Source organism: Martes martes (assembly GCF_963455335.1).
Source record: "Martes martes genome assembly, chromosome: 4".
NCBI lineage: Eukaryota > Metazoa > Chordata > Mammalia > Carnivora > Mustelidae > Martes > Martes martes.
Window position 1 is genome coordinate 35,247,770 of NC_137891.1, and position 18,744 is coordinate 35,266,513.

Sequence of the window (18,744 nt, forward strand, 5' to 3'; positions counted from 1 at the left end):
CTGCTTGCCCCCAGATCTGTGGTCCTTTTTGGGGTGGACAGAAAGGCTCCTTCCTTCTTGCCTGTGCTTTCCCCATTCTACTCAGGACATCAACTAGAGGGAGAGTGGAGGTCCATCCTTTCCCTGCTTTGGGTTACTTTTCTCCAGGAGAACACACAAGCTCACCATTGCAGAACCTCTTAGAACCTGAGGCTGCATTTCCTACAGCGTCTATTATTGGAACGTGAACAAAGCTGACTTCACTCTCCTAGTGTGTTTGTGTGTTGAAAGCAGTCACACTAAACCCTTAGCCTGTGCTTACCAGGAGCTAGACTTTATGTAAAATCATTTAATCCTCACAAGCCCCTAGGAGGTAGGGATGATCACATCCCTGTTTTACAGGTAAGGAAACGAGACACAGAGAGGTTGCGGAACTGGTGTGAGCCCATGCAGTGAGTGAGTGGCAGAAGAGAGAGTCAAATCTAGGCAGCCTGTGGCCCCTGCATCTTTGTTCCTAATCACTACCGCCCAAACTCGCTCAGATTCATTATATAAAACTCAGATGAGATTGATCAGAAAGTTAAATAATCTCCAAATGGTTATACAAATATCGGTTATTACTCTCGTTGGGGGTGAATGTCATAGACGTGAATTCCTTCGGAAGAGCGGAAATCTGAGAAGGAATATGAGCGGCATGTGTGTTCTGACAAGGTCACAGGGGGTCATGTATGAGTTTTCTATTGCTGTATGGCAGATTATCACAATTTAAGAGCCCAGGCTTCAAACAGCACAGATTAATTATCTCACAATTCCTGGGGTTTGGGAGTTGAGCCCAGACTAGCTGGGGTCCTCTGCCCAGGGTCAAGTTAAGGTGGCCACAGGGGCCTGTGATCTCAGAGGCTCAGGGTCATCTTCCCAGCTCACTGGTTGTTGGCAAGATTCATTTCCTTGAAGCTGGAGGACTGAGGTCTCTGTTTTCTTGCTAGCAGTTGGCTGAGATCACGCTCAGCTCCCAGACGCCACCTTTAGTTCCTTGCCAGGCGGTTCCCATTGGTATTTTGCCGCACAGGTGTTTGCTTTCTTCAGGCCAGCTGGAGGGCATCCTTCTGACTCCCCGTCTCTCGGGTGGCCAGGACAGAGTGGCTCTCCCATCGCCACTGGAGGTGTAATGTAACCTCATTGAGGAAGTGGCCATGTCATTATATCTACAGGTTCTACCCACACTCAAGGAGAGGGAATTATACAAGATGTGTATACCTGGGGGTGGGGATCTTGAGGGCCATCTAGAATTCTGCCCATTATAGTCATTGTGGCTTTGGAGCCCATGAGAGGGCAACATTTAGCAACATTGCTAAAGTGAATTGTGAGAAAATTGAGGAATGGGTTATTAATGAATATGGATACGCCGCAAATACAAATAGTATTAATGTGCTATTCTGGTTAGTGCCGCAGAATCGGGAGCCTGTGTACTTGGGGGCTTTCAGGGGTTTTACTGCCATGAGAACAAACAAGGCCACCAAATGCCCAGTGGTGAAAATTGCCCAGGTAGTTCTCGGATTTGATCTTGGTGAAAGTTGATGCAGCTGCTTTTGCAGGCTCATGGGCTTGCCTTCTTTCTTTCTTTCTTTTTTTAAGACTTTATTTATTTATGACAGAGAGACAGCGAGAGAGGGAACACAAGCACAGGGGAGCTGGAGAGGGAGAAGCAGGCTCCCCGCCGAGCAGGGAGCCCGTATGGGGCTCGATCCCAGGACACTGGGATCACGACCTCAGCCGAAGGCAGACGCCCAACTGACTGAGCCACCCAGGGGCCCCTTATTCCTTACAGACTCTGCAAGCCCCGCACACAGTATCAGGCGGTAAACATCCCTCATCCAGGGCAGGGACTGTTCTTTGAGAGAATGGAATTACCGCCTCCGTGCCACTGACCCACAGGCCATTGTTTCCTTCCCGTACAGTGTGGACAGAGTGTGTGTGTGTGGGAAGGTGCTGGTTTAATTTCTGTCACATCTCACTCGCCCTTTTCCTGGGGCAGTTTAAATCTGAAAAGTGATTCAGTCAGGAATTAGTACGGAGGAGCTCTGGGGTCAGCGTAGTACAGTAAGGCAAAGGCCGTCAGGAAATCCCGGTGAGTCACGGGGTAGAAGGCTCTAGAGTAAACAATGCTGTCCTCACCAGCCTGGGAATTTTGTTTGTGAAGTTAAATATCTGTGCAGATATTTAAACACAGATCGCTTAGGGAGTAAAAGTGGGGAATAAAGAGACTTTATTTGGGCACAGGTTGGGTGCTTTGAAACTTTAGGTGTTGAAATAATAAAATCTTTTACTAATATAAGAGGTTATTTACAAAGTGCTCTCAGTTGAGGTCAGGATACCTTATTCTTTAGTTTTTATGAAGATCTAACAACAACAACAACAACAGCATCTCATGGTCAAGTAGGAGGTAAACAGGTATGAAACACTTCACATTATTCATGTCAGTAGTCATGTTAAAAATTGGGTCCTCTTAAAGTTCTGGGCTGACAGCAGGAATAAGTATCAGGAATACTTAAGCAATGGTACTGAGAGCATGTTTATATTTTAATTATAAATGTAATTAATATATGTTCATAGTAAAACATAAAATTGAAAAAAATAGAAGAAAGTAAAAAAATGCTCGTAATTCCAACAACGGCTATGGACATTTTGGTGTGGATATGGATGGTTTTGCACACACACATACATGTACGTATACACAACAATTTGGTCACATTTTAAAAATTACTACAAGTATTTTTTGAGATTTTTAACAAGATTTTAAATATTCTTCTGTAATATAATGGTACGATGGTTAAGAATATGGAGTCTGGATCAGACTGGACTGCCTGAGTTTGAAAACTGGCTCAACATTATCTAATCTGGTGGTCCTGGCAAGGTACTTAAACTTCTTCTTCTTCTTTCTTTTTTTTTTTTTTGTAGATTTTATTTATTTATTTGACAGAGAGATATCACAAGTAGGTAGAGAGGCAGCCAGAGAGAGAGAGAAGGGGAAGCAGGCAGGGAGCCTGATGCGGAGCTCCATCCCAAGACCCTGGGACCATGACCTGAGCCGAAGGCAGAGGCTTAACCCACTGAGCCACCCAGGCACCCCGGTACTTAAACTTCTGTGCCTTAACTTTGTCTCTGTAAAATGGGGACGATACTAGTACTGACCTCATAGAATTATAGTAAAGATGACATGAGTTAATGCATTTACATGTTGCTTGGAATAGAGCCTGCCACATAGTAAATACTGCATAATGTTTGCTTTTATTAATGGTTGCACAGAATTTGATTTTCTGGGTAAGCTATAGTTTATCAACTCTATCATCCATGGCTTGATATTTGGGTGTTTTCAATTTTTTATTATTATAAATTATGAAACTCTTGTACTCATTTTTAATGTGTTTATTCTATGTTAATTTTTAACTGATTTATTGTTTTACTGAAGTATTACTGATGTACAATATTACATATTTCATGTGTATAACATAGTGATTCAGTATTTTTATATATTACGAAGTGATCGCCACGATAAGTCTTATTACCATCTGTCATCATACATAGTCATTACAATATTATTGACCATATTCCCTATGTTGTGCTCTATAGCTCATTTAAAAAATTCATTTCTTTAGGCTGTATTCCAAGAAATAACATTTTTGGACCAAAATATATAAATCTTCTACAGATTGCTATTATTTATTAGCAAATTCTTCTTCTAAAAGGTTGTACCAATGACGTCCACCTGCACACTGCGAGTGTTTCCACCTATCCTCACTTGTTGTGACAAAAGTAGTGTCTCCTGTTCCTTTGATTGGCACTTCCTTGATTACAAGCTAGCTATTTTCCCCATCTGTTTATTTGTAATTTACATTTATTCTTTATAAAGTATTATTTCCTGGATTTTACTTATTTTTACACTTCTCTTTTAAAGTAACATTAAGGGGCACCTGGGTGGCTCAGTGGGTTAAGCCTCTGCCTTCGGCTCAGGTCATGATCTCAGGGTCCTGGGATCGAGCCCTACATCGGGCTCTCAGCTCAGCGGGAGCCTATTTCCCTCTCTCTCTCTGCCTGCCTCTCTGCCTACTTGTGATCTCTCTCTCTCTCTCTCTCTGCCAAGTAAATAAATAAAATCTTTATAAATAAATAAATAAAGTAACATCAAGTGCTTCTTATCAAAGCTCTATTGAGTGCATTTAACAATGATGAAGGTGAAGAGGTGAGGACAGGTTGTCCAAGGTGGACAGCACACGCCACAGGGGCAGTAGCATTATGTAGTCAGGTTCTCATGCGAGGCTGGTCCAGCCTCTGATCTTCCATCAGGGATGTTTCATCACAGTGTCTGTGTTCTTCAAATTCTTCATTATTGTTGTTTTTGGGTTACGCTTCTATAGCAACAGTATAAATGTGTGGTATAAATAAATAATGTATTGTGCAAATTATTCAGGGAAGGGTTGCCATGAATGTTTCTAGCAACACTGCAAAAATGAGATCTTGCCTCTGAAACTTCAGACATCATTTTGAAAATTGATAGGTTTTTGTCAGGGAAATTTCATTAGCGACAGTTTTCATCCTTGCATCGTGGTAGATATTATGACTACCTGGGAGAGAATCTTTTGGTTTATTAAATTGCTAAGTAGCCACCTAATGGGAAACTGTCAGTAATCTTGTGAACATGTGGTGGAATATTTATTTTTAAAGGTCTGGGTGTGCAACAGACCTCAGGAACAAGCCGGATTCACTGTTTAATTAGTTTCTTGAATTCTGCTGCCTTCCCTCTGGCTACAGGCTACGCTGTTGCTGGGTGTTGGATATTAACAGCAGTCGATACTCTCCTCCTGCCTTTATGCAAATCTTGCTGTCTCATGGCAGGCTGAAACATACCTGCTAAAAAGATGTTTGTAAAATAGCACAAAAACATGTCAATTTTGGAAGATGAAGGGAACATGCTCTATTCTGGATCAAAGAGCAGAAGTTCAACATTTTAGGTCAATGTAAAGAACTTTTTTTTTTTTTTTAAGATTTTATTTATTTACTTGACAGAGAGAGAGATCACAAGTAGGCAGAGAGTCAGGCAGAGAGAGAGAGGGGAGGGGAAGCAGGCTCTCCGCTCAGCAGGGATGCTGAGGCAGATGTGGGGCTCGATCCCAGGACCCCGAGATCACGACCCAAGCCGAAGGCAGCGGCTTAATCCACTGAGGCACCCAGGCGCCCCCCCCCCTCTTTTTTTTTTTTAAATCACAAGAAGTGCTCACCCATAGTGTGGCTCAGCATTTAAAAACTGTCACTGGGATTCTTCCAGCAGAGATCTGTTGATCAAAAAATAGAGGTTAGTGCATTTAAAGTGAAAAAGGCGGGATCCATGCATGGGGGTGAATTTCAACTCAGATTTTACAATTATGTCAGTGTTTAAAAAAGAATTAAAAATCATGTGACTACTTATCTAAAGCAGTTAAATTCATAGAAAGAGGAAGTATACGGTGGTGGTTCCCATAGGTTGTGGGGAGCAGGAAAAGGGATTTGTTATTTAGTGGGTATAGAATTTCAGATTTGCAAGATGAAAACTTTCTGGAGATTGGTTTCACGATGTGAATATACTTCACATTACTGAACTATGCACTTAAAAATGCTTAAGATGGTAAATTTCATGTTGTGTGTTTTTTACCGCCACCACAACAAAACCAAAACAACCATGTACCTACTATGAGTTTTTTGCCTTAGGGCAGGCACCGTAAGGAACACAGAAATATAAGACAGTCCCTGTATGTAGTTGGCTTATAGTTCACTTCTGCTGTTAGAACCAAAATGGCTGTGCAGGAGCCCAGGCACCCACATGAGCCAGCCATGATCTCATCATGGCTACCGCCATTGCTTCTCCCTTCTTCTTGTTTTCCATTCTCCTGCTAGTGCCCCAACTGAAAGAACCCAACAGGAAGTCAGTTGGCGAGTTAGTCTAAGAAATGTGGTGTGCCGTCAGGGGAGGAGGGTGTGGAGGAGGGAGAATGTAGAGTTGAGCAAGAGTGGGAACTGTGAGGCACAGGCCACCCCTCTTTATCTTCTGAGCCATACACAGCCTTCTGCCCACACCTAAACTTAGAAAACAACAATAGCAGGATTATAATGCTTCTGTGGATGGTACTATCCCTTCCATAACTGAAAGCATCCTCACTCTTTCCCTGATAAGGGAGATACTATGTTCTACGGTCGGTGTATCCATACTGGGGTGGTGTTAATTTTGTTCATAGGTGAACCTAAATCCTACTTATTTTATCACCTGGAAGGCTAAATTGTACAGTGAACTATCAAACAACATTCCTTACATGACATAGGGAAAAGGAAAAAGGGGAAGATGATTTCCATATACAAACATGAACGTGAAGAACAAGAAAGAAAACACATGTAGTTGCTACAGTTCTCACTTCTATAACTGATCCTAAGCCATAATTGATATATATGTATATATCTATATCTATCTGCATACAGATATAGGATCTACATATATTGGTCTATATCTATAGCTATATATTTCCTTCTTTCCTTATCCATTTCCATGTTTCTTTCTACTTAACTAGCCCTTTGCTTTGTAAAAATTCTTTTTCTGATGGGTTGACACAAATCTTTTATTCCTGCAGGATCTGTCCTTAGACATCCCTCCTTTATTGGTCTGGTAAAATCTTCTATTAACTTTACTACTAGACATAGAGGTAATAAATGGAACCCCAGAGAATCCTCTGGATTACAGACATGCCTGTACTGTTCAGCATCAAGCCTATTTCATCTTGATAATTGAGACCAGTCACCCCAGTTCATATAGTAAAACCTTTCTTTGTCCATTGGTTCAATGGCACAAGGAGTCTAAAATGACCGGGGGCAGTCTCAAATTTGAGTGCAGTGGAACCATTCTTGTGCCTACAATGGAAACATTTTCCCTTGAGAACTAATAATTCTAAACTAGCAGACCCCCAAATCTCAGGGCCAAGGAACAAAATTGTTGTGATTGGGTTATTAGGTGTAATAGTAGGAGCGGATTCTCCAACTTTAACCTTTGGTTCCCAGACTTATGTATTCTAGTTAGGGAAGAACTAATGTCCTCTGTGGGGTGTTGACTTGCAGTGTATACTGCATCATGTAAGGTAGTGCCGTAAGGTTTCAAGGTGTTATCTCCCAGTGAGTGATATAATTAAGCCTTCACTAGGTGCTGCCACCATTCTTTCGGGCCAGCTGCTCCTGAACAGTGGAGTATGTGGCAAGACCATAGAATTACATGTTCATAGTCAGTTGCTGTACTTCCTTCATTGAGAAATTGCCTTGGCCAGAAGAAATGTGAGGGCGACTATGATGGAAAACAAGGCATTGTCTGAGTGTGTGGTTGGTAGTACTTGCAAAAGGCAAATCCATATGCAGAATGTGTTTGTGTTTATTCCAGTGAAGACAGATGTTTGGCCCCTCCATGACGGAAGGGAACCAGTGTAAATCCACTCCCATCAGATGGCTAGCTCATCTATCAGGGCTCATTGTTGGCCTCTGCTCTTGGAGGGTTGAGTACTCAGTAATGTGGAGCCAGATTGGCCTTGGTGAGCCTATGCCTACATAACCTGCTTGGTTGCTGCCATGGACACTTGAAAGAGAAGCGCTTGGATAGAGCACTGGGGTAAGCTGAGAAAAGAAAGCAGACTGACATCCTCAGAATGTGTTCCCTTGTCTACCTGCCTGCTCTGTAGGAGAGAATGCACATGAGATATGAATGCTTCATACCCTTTGCCCATTCCAAAGGGTCATCCATATACCCATTCCTCAGTCCCCTTTCTGGTCAATGTTTTAATTCTCTTCTTTCTCATCCTCTGACCATCTGGCCAGATCATTAACCACTATTTATGAGTTAGTATAGACTTGTACTTCTGGCCATCTTTCAGTCTAGAAAAAGTGGATATCTAGATATACTGTAGGAGTTCTACCAATTGGGGGGAGTTTCTAGCTCCAGTATTTTTCGGCCACCGCCCCCCCCCCCAAACTTCCACAAAGTGCTGATCTATAAATGGAGAATCATGTATAAAACATGCCTAAGTCTTTTTTTCCACCATCGGTTGGTTACAGGCATTCCTCATGAGGTCATATGTGTGGGTTGAGAGAAAGCAGTGTAGCAGCAGTCGGTGGGGCTGTCAAATCAGAGTCGTCTAATCATGCAACTTATTTGTACCTTTAGGACATGCTGCAGACCCATTTTACATATCCCTTCCACTTGGTGACAGTGTGGCTGCATTTACCTGATTTTATAGCTTGGTGGGGCAAAGGACACAGTTAGTTTATCCTGGGAAGTTCAGGTCATGTGGTCATCAGATATCCAAGGTTAGGAGTCCTACCTCCATAAGAGCCTAGGAACTGGTTTTCAAGGGTAAATAGCAGAAGCTGTTTCTCAGAGAGAGAAAATTAGCAGAAAAGGCTAATTTTGTTCCAAAATGCTAGTATTCTAAATTGTGATTATTATATAGGGCTTGCCTCTGGATTGTTACACCATCCCTTCTTGTATATGGAAGATGGGCTACAACAATTTTGGGAATCACAGGGAGGTTCCTTGGGAGGGGAGGCCACAGAGTTCTATGTATCAGTGAATGTATTTTTTTTCAAGCCTTTTTAGTTGACTTTTTTTTCTACTATTGATTGTAGAAATGTACTGAAGGTATGTTAGGCCCAATAGGAATCGTTATTGCCTTACTTACCTATCATACCTCCCCCAAATTTGGAAAATATCGGGTGGTTCTTTAGAGGCTTTTTCATGCTTCCAGTGAGTTTACTGGAAATTTCTTCTTCTTCTTCTTCTTCTTCTTCTTCTTCTTCTTCTTCTTCTTCTTCTTCTTCTTCTTCTTCTTCTTCTTCTTCTTCTTCTCCTCCTCCTCCTCCTCCTTCCTCTTCTTCTTCTTCTTCTTTTTAATTTAATCAACTTTATTCTAAAAACAAAGCACAGAAATATACTCCCCCCTTCCAAATCACATATATAACTTAATAAATGTCCATAAGGCAAAAATATTTGTAATGACCATGCCGGTCAGGAAATAGAAATTTGCCACCTACTCCAGAGGTCCCTTCCATGTGTCCATTCTCAATCACAGACCCCCCACTTTCCTTCATAAGTGATCAGACTTTTACAGTAATCACCCAAATGTGTATCCCTAGATAATACTTTAAAAATATTCACATATTTAAAAAATGGATGCACCTTTCTTCCTATACAGATTTCCACTCCATCTTTTTCTTTTCTGTATAGTTTAGGTGTGGATGAATCCAGCCCTCTGGCCTATAGAGTTTTTCAGAGTCTGGATTTTGCTGATTGCATAGTCCTGGTACATTTCACTGTGTTCCTCTGTCTTCTCTACTTCCTGCAATGTGGTAGCTGGACTTCCAGGTTTGATCAGGTGCACAGACAATTTTGGGGGCAATATCAGAGGAGTGTTCTTCCATCAGGAAGCATGTAATGCTTGTCTCGCTAACAATCATTAATGCTCAGTGCTCAGATTTACTTACTTATTGGGATCGGTAAAATGGTGATATTCTAATTTAGACTCCCCCCCCCCCCCCCATTTATCAGAGGGAGTACTTTGTAAAGAATTGTTTCCCTTCCTCTATTTTTTGGTCACCCAGTGGTATAGTTCATATAGGAGAGACAAGAAAACCATTTGATTCTATTTTATTTATCAGATTTCAGAATGATGAAGTCATCCCCTTTCATCCTCCACAGGTGTATATGCATATGTGACTTGTGAATGTAGGCACATATGATGGGCTGCATTTAGTTACAATTCTCTTTTGGAAATCTCAAAGCCCAGTGGCAGCCTTTTAAAGTTGGTTCCTCTTTACTCCCTGGATGTTCCTATAGAAATAAAATTCCATGGATTGAAAATTCGAGAATTATTTTCTAGATCATCCTTTTTATCATTCATTTATGGCCTAAACTGACCAGGGAATAGTTTTTGAATAGGGCACGTGCTCTATAGAAACAGAATATGTGCTTTTCTATTTACAAATATTCTAGGCTTTGTATTTAGGGACCAGAGCACTGACTTCCTGTTGGGCCATTCTCTCTGGAAACGAGATTGCTTTGCCAGTGTTGTTCACCTTTTCCGGAAAGATTTGATATTAATAGTTTTCTCTGGAATGACGTATTCTTCTTTGAGGCATGTTCTCTTGTCTAGTCCAATATCTGGGATAAAATTGAAAACAGTTGAAACATAGTCTTTTAATTATTCCCCTGTGAAATTCTCTATGTAATCCAATAAATGTCTATAAATTAACCTTTGGGGAAAATTTAATTAATTTTATTAAATATGAGATCACCTCAGGCTTTTTTTGTGTGGGGTAGAAGAACTTGCATTAAATTAACTTTGCCTTCAAAATGTAATTTCCCACCTTCAAAGGAAACTTATCACATCCCTCCTCTTTTGGTAACTGCTTTTCCTTTAACTCAAGTGCTGTGTTTTTGGTTTTCATCTTCTTGAGCTTGGACAATTCTGAACATTTTAACTCTCATTTCTGTTTCTGTGGCTTTCGGGCAGCAGGACTCCTGAGAAAATTTGACAGAAGTAGAACTTGACCCGGCAGACAAAAACAGAACCACCTACAAGAGAGAATAAAGGTGGTTTTAAGAAGCTTGTAATATCAGTGTCTGTGGCAATTTTCTTTTGGTTTATATCATTCATGTGTGCAGACTGGCTAACATGGGTTTGCACTTAAGGGTGTTCTTATTGTAGAAGACTGTTCAGTAGAAGATCTATCCGATTTTCTGGCCGTAAGTCTTTAGCTTGACATTCAAGGCCTTCCACATCCTTATTACTGTCCCTCTCAAAAACCCTGAGTGACTCTCTGTTGCCTGGTGGACTGAGTACACACTTTTCACTGTGGTTTCATTGTACCTCTCCAGGCTTATTGCCTGTCTTTCCTATGGACATCTCTTCAGATCAGTTACATTAGGTTGCTTCCATTTCTCTGGTATACCCTCATGCTTTCCTACTTTGGCCTTTGCTCACACCATTCTTTCCATCTGGAATGACCTTGCCTTCCATTTCTATGTACAGAAATACAATGATTGTTTTAAGACCAATTTAAAATGCTGCTTCTTCATGAATTTCTTTCTGATTCCTCCGAAGGAACTACTTTATCCCTGCCTTTGAACTCCCAAGCAATTTGTGGATGGCAGTTGGTTTGTGTTATTTTGTTTTATGGTTAAATTAATATTGCTATTGCCATCATTTATGTATTTGTCTAATATACCTACTCATGGAAGATAAATAGGATGACCATATATCCAAATATTCCTGAGACAGTTCCAGTTTTCCTGGGACAGTCCTAGCACCCTGCCTGGTTAGCATCCCCTTTCACTCTCCAAAGAATCTTCACTTGAATAATAAATTAAGTAGTCACTCTTAGAATAAGTACCTGGAGGATTAGGGCTTCATTCATACCCATGTTGAATCTCCCATCATTTATGAGGAGGGGCTGTATAAGGGCAAAGAAGTTCACAGAAATGAGGGCGCCTGGGTAGCTCAGTTGGTTAAGTGGCTGCTTTTGGCTCAGGTTATGATCCTGGAGTCCCAGGACTGAGTCCCACGTCAGGATCCCTGCTCAGCGGAGAGTCTCCTTCTCCCTCTGACCCTCCCCCCTCTCATGTTTTCTCATTCCCTCTCTCACATAAATTAAAAAAAAAAAAAAAAAGGAAGCTCACAGAAATGAGACTGCCTTGTGGGGGGTGGGGGGCATTGTGCTGAAGCCATCAGGAAATGCTGAGGAGATTAGTTTGATCCCTCCCAGGCCTGTCCTCCTACTGGCACTGCCCAGAGGCTATTACTCTTCCATCAGAAGGCTGGGTTCCCTGAGGGGTTAATGAACAATTCTTTTCTGTATGAAGGGCTGTGGGCATTGTTCCCCCTTAGGTCAATGCAGTTAGAGCTTCAAAAGAGAATATTCAGTGCACACGTACAAGGGACTTTATTTCCTTACTTATTATTTATTTATTTTTCATTCTTTTTTATTTTTCAAATTAACCTACAGAAGAGTTGACAGAATAGTACATAGTCACAATTTTTCATTTCGCTCTGTGTGCTTTCTCTCTCTTGCTTGTTCCATAATTAACACACACTGGATTAGGTTTGTGTTTAAGCAAGATTGATCTATAAATGTCCACATTCTTTTCCTGACCCCCTTGGATATAGGTTAAGAACACCATGATACTCCACTCTTAGATACTTTCCCATGCTTCTCCTGAGAATGGGGACGTTATTTTACGTAACTGCAGTGTCACGATTATATCCAAGACAATTAACAATAATTCCAAAATCACCTGATATACGGCCCATATTGAAATGTTTTTAAGCAGGTTTTGGATCCAGAAGCCATTTGATCCATTGTATCTCTTCTACCTCTTTTTGTCTTGCAGTCTCTCTGCCTCTGTGCGTGTGTGTATGTATGTGCGTGTAAGCAACGCATACCATTAACGTGCGATATTTGAAATTCTACTCCATCTCTTCCTCAGAGAATTTTGATTTTCCCTCCTCAGTTTCTTCTTTCTCTCCAATTCTCTAAAGAAATTTCCATCTTTGCCAAGTCTGCTCCTTGCTTTTTACAATTGAGAGATGAAGAATCTGAGATGAGTTAATGGGCTGGGGTCAAGGAGAGGTGGGAGGAAAGGTAGGTGGCTTGGAAGTTGGCCCTAAGCCTTTAGAAAGGCCAGGGATCCTCCTTACAGCCCACCCAACCCAGTAGCTTAAAGCTATGGAGGCTTGGGGAGGAATGGGAGGAACTTTTGCAAAGTAAGTGAAGCTGGCAGTACTGTGAATTGGTTGAAAAACATTTTTATGTGCTAGGCACTGTGGTAGCCCCTGGGAATAAATTTTGGACCTGACCATCTCTACTTCACAGTGGTAAGAACTGCGATAATAAACATAACCATCAATTATGATTAAGTGCAACAAGGGGAAAAATAGTAGCCTACAAAGTACGTAGCAGAAGAACAAAATTTTCTTTTGGGAGGTCAGGGAAGGCCTCTCAGAGAGATTCACATTGAACCTGAAACCCAAAGAATGAGTTCAAGTTAGGCAAGTGTAGAGTAGTTAGAAAAGGCTATACTGTGTGTGCAAATGGCTGCCCGGAGGAGGGAAGCAGACCCTCCAGAGGGCTGGTACAACTGGGCCTGAGCAGTGCAGAAGGAGGGTAGTGTCAAATGAAGAGAGCGGCAGGGGACAGACTGCCTTGGCCCAGGGAGGAGTTTCCATCTTGAAAAAAACAGAGTTATTAGATGGACCCTTTTGGAGGTGGGATGGGGAGGGGTTGGTTGGTTAGAGAACACAGAGACCTGGATATCACTCAGTGGAAAACTGTAAACAGTGTGGCAAGGCTGAAACATGGGGTATGAAGAGGGACACCATGTTGAAATTTAAATTCTTCCTATAAGTAACCCATTAAAGAGTGAGTATGATTAGGGGAATGACATATCGAATATGTATTTGGAAAAGATAAATGTCAAGGATGGATGAATCAATTGAAGTCATTGAAGGCAAAAAGACCTTGAAACTCTCCAGTTGGTGGGGATTAAGGCTTGATCCAAGCAGTGGCAATAAGGATAGAGAACAGGGGACCAAGATGCTCAGCAGGCACAATCTATAGAATTTGGTTATTGACGAGAGGAGGAGTGTTAAATAATGTTCAGATTCCTGGCTTGTGTGGTAAGTGGAAAGGGATAGCACGAGGGGAACAGTTTGGGGCAATAGAGAATGAGTTATATTTATCCCTGATAAGTGCTAGTGCTTATGGGAGATCAGCCTGTTTTTACCCAAGTAACTGATTAGTTAGTATCTTCTGACACTGATGAAGTTCTCCCTGAATATTTTTGGTGTATTAACATGGTATTTATTGAGAGAGTTGGAAGCATGCAAACTACTTATAAAGGAGAACTTGCGGTTTACAACCGACAGATTGCTTTATTCCAAATGGCTCATGACAGACTTATTTTTTTGTATTTGAGAGATATTTGACTTTGTCACCGTTTTGAAAAATATGTTATTTTTGGTATGTTTCGATGGTGGGTTTTCAAAAACAGTTAAATATTACCACTAAGCTTGCTGCGTTTTGTTTTCTTCCCATTCAGCTTCCCATTAAATATACAAGTATAACATCTGGCACTCTTCTTTTTAAGGACTCTGGAAAAAGAGCTGCAAGGATTAGACTTAGCCCTTGACAAATCATCCAACTGTAATATTTTCATCTAGAATTCAGTCTGAAGCTGACTGAAATGGCCATGTCAGGACCAGCACTGTGTAATGTCACAGAGGAGCCACTTAGGAGAATTCCTAATATGGTCGGGGCATTCTTGAGATGCATGGAATGGCCCATTCGTGTGGTATCATCCAGGATGGGAACGCAGCTATAACATGTCGAGTGACAGGATCCATAGAACATTTCTTTTCTGTTATTTGTCAGACTACAGCCCCACTGGCTGATAATGGCAGTTCTTTCTTCTTTCTTGGCTTCATTTTTCAATAGCAAATCCTTGGACTCTGAACTGGAAAGTTCCTTTCCTGCTTGAAAGTCATATATTCTTAGAGTTGGAAGGGACCTCAATAGCTATCTTAATCTGAACTGTGGCATTTTTGCACATGAGAAAAATGAGACACAGAGAGGTTAAAGAATTTGGCCACAGTCATCCAGATAATTGTTGAACTCTCCAGCCCCTCTAGACTCCCCCTTCCAAATGGGCAGAATGGCAGCCTCCCTCTTCTTTGTAGTTTTTTGCCAGAAGTCAGTGTTTTTTCACATTATGAAGCCACTTGGAAATAACCTATCTCCTTTGAAAGGAGAAACGACGTTTTACTCCGCAAACTTATTTTTGTTTTTTTCCCGAATGGGTTTCCATTCTAACCCAGTGTGACTCCCCTCTCTTCTGAGAGAGCTTTCACAGCACTGCGGGACATCTCTCTAATGGCCGGCGCTGCCCCGCTGGATGTCTGCAGAACAGTTACAGCCAAACCCCATGCGCTTTGAGCGTGGCATTGCCTCCAAGTTCAGGAAAGGAGAGTTGCTAGAAACTGGTTGGCCCCTTTGCCTGAGCCCTTAGAACGGATGATACTAGGAACTTCTCCAGAAGCAACCATTTATCAAAATGAAGCTTTTGAAAAGATCCTTGATTCTTGAAATTAAAAACCTCACACAAGTGTCCTAGGACTGGGCACCCCTGTGACTCCTGAGGCCTGTAGACTTTGCCGCCACTGGAGGGCGGGCATGGGGTAGGCGAGGTGGTCCCTGGAGCAGGGCCCAGACATGGAACGCATGGGAGACTTGAAAATGAGTTTGAGGGAGAAGAGGGAAACTTGCTGTTTACTGTCTCAGCTTGTGGGGAAAGAATTTGGGAGCCTTGTGCTCGTGAAACGTGATGTCTGCTCAGTCCTTTCTCTCTACACGTTCCCCCAACAAAATAATCATCTGGGTGTGGGATTGGGCGGGCTGCACGTGGGAGCAGGTGCTAAGCCTTGCTCTGGCTTTGTTGTCTGTGTTCTGAGACTAAGTGCTGGGGTTTCAAAAGCCAAAACCTTTTTCTCTGCTCCTGCCTGAGCATCTCTTCTGTGGGGGTGGTGGACACCATAGGATCCTCCTTCTGGAAAAGGGGAGGGTCTCAGGGGATAAGACAAGGAGGGGGAAACGTCAATTACTAGCTCAAAGCAGAATCCTGCCACCTTTGTAAGAGCTCAGTTAAAGGCAAAGAGGGACCGGTTAAGTGCGATGTTCTCAACCTGAGCTGTCTCCAAGAACAACAAATGAGTGCTGTTAGCTGAGCTAAGCACACAGAATGATGAGAAAATGCATCCTGGTGGATTATCCTCAAATCCTTGGAGTAAACAGAGTTTTTTTCCTTGCTGTAGCAAAGCTTAAATCTGTATCCAGAGAGTCATAGAATATTGGAATTTTATGGGAACTCAGAGATGTTGTGTGCTGGGTCTTCTCTGTCTTCCTAGATCTAGTCTTCCCCTCTTCCACATTGTTCCGAGCACTGGGACCGTAATCTCCAAGGATCACATCGATGGGTTTACCTGGCCTGTGGCTTCTTCCTGGATTTGGCCACTAGGAGGTACCCGCTTCAACATTCCTTGGCAGTTTCCTTAACCTTGTCCATGTCTTGTAAATAATCCCCTTCATTAAAACTCCTATTCGAGTTATAATCTCTTTCTTTCTGGGACCCTGAATATAACTGTTTTACAGATGAGGAAACTGATGCACAGAGAGGCCTACTGGCTTTTCTGGCAGTATCTCTTTTCTGCTCCTTTTCCCTGCCGTGGTCGAGCATTCGTAAATTGAGACTCCAAGACCCTGGACTGCTGGACTGCGGATGAGGGAACTGTAGTCTGCTCTACTCTAATGTGATGGCACATTTCGAAGAATTTTCCTTTTACTTAAAAATGATGTTCTTAAAAATGGCATTTTACGTAGTGTATTCAGACAATGGAATAGTATTCAGCCTTAAAAAAGAAGGAAATCCTCTCATTTGCAACAGCATGGATGAACCAGCCAGTCCTTCATGATTCCACTTGTAAGAAGTGTCTAAAGTATTCACACTCATAGAGCAGAAAGTAGAGTGATGGCTGCCAGGGGCTCAGGGAGGTGGAAAAGGAAAGTTGCTCTTCAGTGAAGGTAATTTTCAATTATACAAGATGGACAAGTTCTAGAGATCTGCTGTACCACATTGTGCCTATAGTTAACAACACTGTATTATACAGCTAAAAGTCCAAGTGGGTAGATTTCTCTCTTGTATTTTTTAATCATACACACAGAATAAGAAGCAAAAAAAAAAAAAAAAAAAAAAAAAAAAGAGAGAGAGAGAGAGAAGAAGAAGAAGAGGTGTTTTAATATGTTAAAAAGTCATTCGAGAGAAGACATACCTTGGGGAGGACTCTGTCCATGAGGGTGTGACTGGGCTAGTGGAAAGTCAGGAAATGCCTTCTTGCTCCAGGGTGGAAGCCCCTGGGCCAGGGCTTGGCTGGAGGAGGGGGGCTAAATTTATCCCCGGGCCCCTTAGCCCAGTGCTTTGAGCACTCATTTCCTTACTTCAGTGTGTGACAACTCAAAATTTCTGGTCATACTTTTGACTGTGTGTGTGTGTGTGTGTGTGTGCATAAAAGAGAGAGAGAGAGAGAAAGAGAGAGAATGAATTTACATTCTTCCTTTTAAGAACTTTCCTGAGTTCTCTGAAAAGTCTTTTTTAACTTCTCATATTTCATTGATTCTCAAGTTTCATCTTTCTCACATTTTGGTACTCTGATACCAGAATGTGCCTACAACCAGAAGTATCTTTTGTTGCAGCTAGTCGGGTGGTGGTTGTGCTGTAGCTGCATTGCCTGGGCATGTGTGAACTTGGTAGTTCCGGTAGCGTGACAACAACGGAAACCCTTATTGCTTCAGTCAGCAATCCTTTTGATGACCATCTGAGAAAGGAATGCAAGTCCCAGGTGTTGACTGCAATCTTCTGCCATCTATTAGTAAGATTTTTCTTGCCAGCGCTTGTGGATAAGTATCAGAAGCTTAGAAGAAAATCCCGAATACAATCCTTGAGCACTCTTTTAGGATGTGCTGCATTACTAAAGCTCTTAGTGGCAGAGGGGACAATATTATGTGGGAAAACGCACTCCCTGGATATTGTGTCAAATGTGAGTCAGAGAGTGGCTTTTGAATGTGAATACCTAAACCAAAGTAAATTTGCATCCCTAACCAATTTATTCCACTCACTTTTTCATGTTTTCGTTTTTTAAGGATATGTTAAACCCAGGCCTTGCATAAGTCCAGTAGGGCTCTTTCAATAAGTATGAAATAAAAGTCCTAAATTATAGTGTATCACAGTTTAATGTGCAGCTGATTTTCTTCCTTCCTTGTTGTTATATAAAACAACATTGTCTCTTACCATCAGGGAATCTTAACAATCAATGATATGTGGTAGGAAAGTAGGAAGTCTGTAAAATGAGCAGCATGAATCAAAAGATGAGTTAGAAAGCTAAGGAGTGAGGAATGGGTTTAGAAATTCTTTTACTCTATAAATATTTATTAAGTTTTACTGTGAGACCAGGGCTGGGCGAGGCATAAGGATATAGCTGTGAATAAAACAGTCATGATCCCTGGGCTCCCAGGGAAGACAAGGTCTACTGAATTATGAGTTGCATGCATGATGTTACAGAAAAGTGCTGGCTTCTTTGGAAGTATAAATAACGGATCTTAAGATGGTCGAGGGGAGCAGATGGCTGACTGAGGAAGTGACACTTGAGTGGAGAATGGAAGGACAAGTAGGAAATAGTCAAGTGGAGGTGAGTGGGAGGGGGCGATAATCTTGGCAGAGGGAGAGAACATTGTGTACGAAAGCAGGAAAGTGGCAAGGAAGGAGAAGCTGAAGGAGGTATAGGGTAGCTGGAGCACGGACGGTGGTCTAGAGATGAGAAACAAAGCTAGAGACGTAGGTGGGCCTCAGATGATGAAGGGCTCTATAGGACAGGACAAGAAGGTTGCCCAAGAGTAAGAGGAAGTTATGGAAGGGGTTTCAGGAGGGGTGTATTGTGTGTCCTCAAACTTTGGAATTGCCATTCTGGCTGCCATGCAGAAATGGAAGGCTATAGGTCAAGAGCAGATGACAAGAGCATGGTAGTAGCCATCCTCACTTGATTTGAGGGAAGGAAATTGGGGTGGGCAGAAGTTATCAAATGATGCAGGGGAATCCTGGAGTAAGCG

General features: G+C 42.0%; 1 protein-coding gene across 3 annotated transcripts in view; it reads left to right on the forward strand.

The window, feature by feature from the left end:
• The window catches only part of NCALD (neurocalcin delta), a 381,527-nt gene that overhangs the window by 98,200 nt on the left and 264,583 nt on the right, over positions 1-18,744 (forward strand). The gene's annotated exons all lie outside the window — the stretch shown is intronic.